Source organism: Erigeron canadensis, chromosome 4, assembly GCF_010389155.1.
Source record: "Erigeron canadensis isolate Cc75 chromosome 4, C_canadensis_v1, whole genome shotgun sequence".
Lineage (NCBI taxonomy): Eukaryota > Viridiplantae > Streptophyta > Magnoliopsida > Asterales > Asteraceae > Erigeron > Erigeron canadensis.
Genome location: NC_057764.1, coordinates 484,307 through 489,818, shown reverse-complemented (window position 1 = coordinate 489,818; position 5,512 = coordinate 484,307).

Genomic DNA, 5,512 nt, shown 5'->3' with positions numbered 1-5,512 from the left:
TGCTGTTTTGGGACAGCAACAGGAGGTGAAGTGGAAGAAGAAGAAAGTGTTTTGGTTTTCTTGGGAGCTTTGGAGGTTGCTGGGGGGATTATCAGCATACCAGCTCCAGCAGGGTTGGGTCTATATACATCAGGATATACAGAATAAAGTACCTGTTTCATTTCTGGGGTGAGCACAGCGTACTTGGAATCAAATTGTTCAGGATCACAAGCTGGAATCTTGTACACAGAGCTTGCAACCCTGGGAGAGAGGATGAATTGTGCCCCTTCAGGGAGATACTTTTCCTTCAGCTCCTTTTTGAAAATCAGTGAGAGAAAGCGAGTGAAGGGGACAGAGTTTGATCTGTTCTTGATAGTAACCTTCCCTTTTAAATCTTCAAAAATTACGCTGGCAAAGTCAATGTTGCGACCGTTTGCCAGCGCATAAATCATCTGCATTTTGTGCAGCAGTGGCCTGATCAAAAGAGCCACTGTTGCCACCCAGACACTGATTTACATGGGTGAACAGCAGCCTCCATATACCCGGCAGATATTTCTTCTGAGGGTTGCTGTGCACAAGTTGTGCAGGTTCAGTGTTGGTCCCATAACCAATGGTTAACAACCATTCCTTCCACACTCCAATGGGGACCAACTCCACATATGGATGCTCTTCCGATTGTTTGGGAAGACGAAGAGCATCTCTCAACGAATCTACCGAGATGGAGATAGTGTGTTCTCCTTTCAGTACAGTTCCAGTGATGGTGCTACTGGCAACCTTGTAATCACATGTCCACCAAAACTCTCTAAGGAGGTGGACACACATCTCTTTTGGGTCAGAATAGATGGCCTTTCTGGCTGGGCATCCCATAATGAAATCCAACATGGAGAAGTACCCCTTTATTTTTAATGGGATCTCTACAGATCCCAGATAGTTGTTGGCCTTAATGACCAGTTTTGATGCTTGGAAAGATACTTGATTAGAAGGATTTATGCCTTCATTATCATATACCTTGGAGTTGAGATAAGAAATGTTTTGTTGTTCAGATGAAGAAGTCGATTTTTTGATGAAAGTGATGAAAGATTAGAGTGAATGAATATTGCAAGGAAATGAGAAAGATTTGAGAGAATATGAAGAGTTTAAGAGGATGTGAAAGATTATTGGAAATAAATGAACGTAAGAGAGGGTGAGATGGAAGAGATTTGCATATATATGGCATGGATATGGGTCCCATAACTGTAAAAGTGAGTTGTAGTGGGTACTCTCTTTCAACGGATTTTAGACGTCTTTACCAGCAGCCGTTTGCTGCTGGACTAGATAGGGACTTTCAGCACCCTATTACTTTTGTTATGCTTTTTCCCAAAGCATCAGGGATCAACGGATTTTAGACGTCTTTACCAGCAGCCGTTTGCTGCTGGACTAGATGGAAACTTTTGACTTTCCATTGCCTTTATTTTGCTTTTTCCCAAAGCAACAGGGATCAGCGAGTAGAAGGAAGAGCTCGCTGATAATCTTTGACTTAAGAAGCCGCTGCTTATCTTCATAAAAGGAATATGGGCAGCAAAACATGAGTGATCATGTTGAATTTGTAAAATCACCATTTAACATACCCAACCTGCTGACGAGATCCTTGAATCTCTTTTCATCTAAAGGTTTAGTGAAGATATCAGCAAGTTGGTCATTAGTGGGGATGAAGTAAATTTCAACATCCCCTTTCATGACATGATCACGAATGAAGTGATACCTAATGTCAATATGTTTAGTTTTGGAATGCTGAACAGGATTATGTGTGATAGCAATAGCACTTGTGTTATCACACATGATGGGGATTTTGGAAAAATTTAGGTCATAGTCAGCAAGTTGGTTTTTCATCCAAAGGACTTGTGCACAACAACTTGCTGCAGACACATACACTGCTTCAGCAGTGGAGATGGAAACTGTATGCTGTTTCTTACTAGACCAACTAGTCAGCCTTCCCCCCAACAGTTGACATCCACCACTGGTACTTTTCCTATCTAACATGCATCCAGCATAGTCAGAGTCAGAGTATGCAACTAAGTCAAAGGTAGAATCCTTGGGATACCAGAGACCTAAAGAGGAAGTTCCTTTGAGATATTTGAAGATACGTTTGACAGCGAGAAGATGGGACTCCCTTGGGGATGCTTGATACCTTGCTCAAAGGCAAGTAGCAAACATAATGTCAGGACGACTCGCTGTGAGATACATTAGAGAGCCAATCATTCCACGATAGAATGTGGGATTCACATGCTTTCCATCAAGGTCAGCATGGAGATTATTAGGAGGAGACATGGGAGTAGACTTTGTAGTGATATTAGACATATCAAATTTGGCCAGCATGTCTCGAATATATTTTTCTTGGTTTATGAAGATGCCATCAGTAAGCTGGCGAATTTGTAAACCAAGGAAGAAGGTTAACTCACCCATCATGCTCATTTCAAAATGAGAGGACATTAGTGAGCTAAATTTGTTGCAAAGTTTCTTACTGGAGGATCCAAATATAATGTCATCGACATATATTTGTACATAGAGAACATGAGCACCCTTCTTAAAGATGAAAAGGGTGGAGTCTATAGATCCTCGCTGAAACTCATGAGAGAGAAGAAATTCAGAGAGAGTGTCATACCAAGCTCTGGGAGCTTGTTTAAGACCATATAATGCTTTCTAAAGACGATAGACGTGGTTTGACTTGGTTAGATCTTCAAAACCAGGTGGCTGCTCCACATAAACTTCTTCTTCGAGTTTTCCATTTAGGAAGGAACTCTTGACATCCATTTGATATACTGTGAAGTTTCGATAAGCAGCATGTGCCAGGAATAAGCGTATTGCTTCAAGTCTAGCCACTGGTGCAAAGGTTTCGTCATAGTCGACTCCTTCTTCTTGAAGGTACCCTTGAGCTACTAACCTAGCCTTGTTGCGAATGACAACACCATCTTCATCCATTTTATTCCTATAAACCCACTTAGTTCCAATGGGTTCTTTGCCAGGAGGAAGAGGAACTAAGAACCAAACATGCTGTCTTTGGAATTGAGTTAGTTCTTCTTGCATGGCAGCAACCCAAGATGGGTCAACCATGGCTTCTCCAATATTCTTCGGAGTTATCATTGACAAGAAATTAACTTATAGGCATGTGTTTCTAGTCGCTGATCTAGTCACAATGCCCTGCTAAGGATCACCAATAATCTGGTGAGCAGGATGACTTGAAGTCCATTTAAGTGATGGAACACTTGATGAACCTAGAGGGGCAGCGGAAGATGTTTGCATGGGATCAGCAGGAGAAGAATAAGAGGAAAAATCAATGGTAATTGAAGGATTAAGAGAAGCTTGATCAGTGGAGCCAATTGGTTGATTTAAGTTTTCAGTGATGGGGTCATCAGCAGACACCATGTCTTCAGTGTAAGCTGAAGCATCATGATACTCTTCATCAGCAGAGTTATCGACTTGCACATCATCAGCCAGTGATCTAGGTTTGGCAGATGTTGCATGGATTGACCTTAAGATAGGCTCAACTGGCTCAATCGTATAGATATGAGCAGCAACTTGCTCCAGCTCATGGTCTGCTGAACTCTCCTCAGTGAGTTGCTGTTCAATAGGAGACGAGCAAGAAGCATCGACAAATGAGTCAGCATCCTCCATAGGAGGGTTGATGAACTCATTGAAGATTTCTTCAGTAGAAGATGGCTGGATATCTTTAAGAGCAGAAGAGCTTTCATCAAAAGTGACATGAATTGATTCATCCACTTTTTGAAGACGAGTATTGAATACTCTAAACGCTTTGCTAATAAAAGAGTATCCAACAAAGTAACCATCATCAGCTTTAGGATCAAATTTCCCTAAATGATCCTTATTATTAAGAATGAAGACAGGACATCCAAATACATAAAAGTATTTGATTTGAGGTTTCTTTCCTCTTAAAACTTCATATGCAGTTTTGTCATGTCTTTTGACAATGAGGCATCTATTTTGGGTGTGACAAGCAGTGTTGACTGCTTCAGCCCAAAACCTATTTGGAAGAGAGGACTCACTGAGCATAGTGCGTGCTGCCTCAATAAGAGTTCTATTTCTCCTTTCAGCAACACCGTTTTGCTCAGGAGTTCTGGTGGAAGAGAAGTTTTGTGAGATCCCTTGATCAACACAAAAGGTTTCAAGAGTGTGGTAGTGTCATGATCACTTCTGAGTTCTTTGACCCTTATGCCATTGAGATTTTCCGTTTTCTTAATGAATTAGATGATTTCATCAGCAGCATCACTCTTAGAATTAAGGAAAATTGTCCAAGTATATCGTGAATATTCATCCACAATTACTAAAGTGTATCTGCTACCCTTTAGACTTTGGACATTCACTGGACCAAAATGGTCCATGTGAAGAAGGTGAAAACAACCCTTAACAGAGTTGGCTTGTTTAGTTTTAAAAGTAGCTCTATGGCATTTGCCTTTTTCACAAGCACCACAAAGCCTATCTTTTTCAAAAGAGGGAGGAGGAAGGCCACGAACAAGGTTCTTTTTGGCCAGTGAGTTTATGGTTTTGAAATTCACATGCGACATACGCTTGTGCCATAACCAATTTAACTCAGATGCTGACTTAACAAAGAAACAAGTCACACTATCAGTTTTGATAGGAGTGAAGTCTACAAGATATACATCTCTTTTTCTTGGAGCAACCAAGACGACTTCCTTGTTGATGTTTACCACAGTGCCTTGATGCTTATCAAGGATTACTTTGTAGTCAGCATCACATAGTTGACTTATGCTGATGAGATTATGCTTTAATCCATTTACATAAGCAACTTTTGAGAATTTTATGAGGCCATTAGAAAGAAGACCATATCCTTCAGTCTGGCCAGTAGAGTTATCACCAAACACCACTGTAGGACCAGGTGCCTCAGTATAGTCATCCAGCAGGGATTTTGAGCCAGTCATGTGTTTTGAACAGCCGCTATCCAAATACCACACTCCTTTACCTAGCGAGCCCTGCATGGATGAAAAGAGGATAAGGATCACTTTATTCATCCAAACCTATGTCAGCAGGATTTTCTAGAGGTACTTCAGGGGAGGAAGTAGGCTCTACAGAGAGAGCTTCCACCAGAGTAAGGTGATTTCCCACAGAGACAGGGATAAGATTTTCTTCACTTGTGGGCAGAATGTTGGTTTCATTACTATGAAAGTAAGCAAAGCTGCTCACAACATCAGGAGCACTGAATTCAACCAGCATTGAGGGTTGCCCCCAAGCATTTGAAACAACCCTTTGAGAATGAGGAATTTTAATGCGCTGAGCAGCAATGTAGTCAGCAATACTTGAATTTGTGACAGATGAGGAGTCACTGATAACTAGTTCAGTAGAGAGGTTCTCACTGATCCTGTTAGAAGAGGAAGATGTTTCAGCAGTGGTGGGAATTTTAGGTACACATAAAACTGCTAGAGCATCTTTTGGATAGAAAAGAACACATTCAGAAGCAACATGTCCTCTGCTGCTACAGAGAGAGCATTTATTGTCAGAGGAATTGCCTTGACTTAGAAAA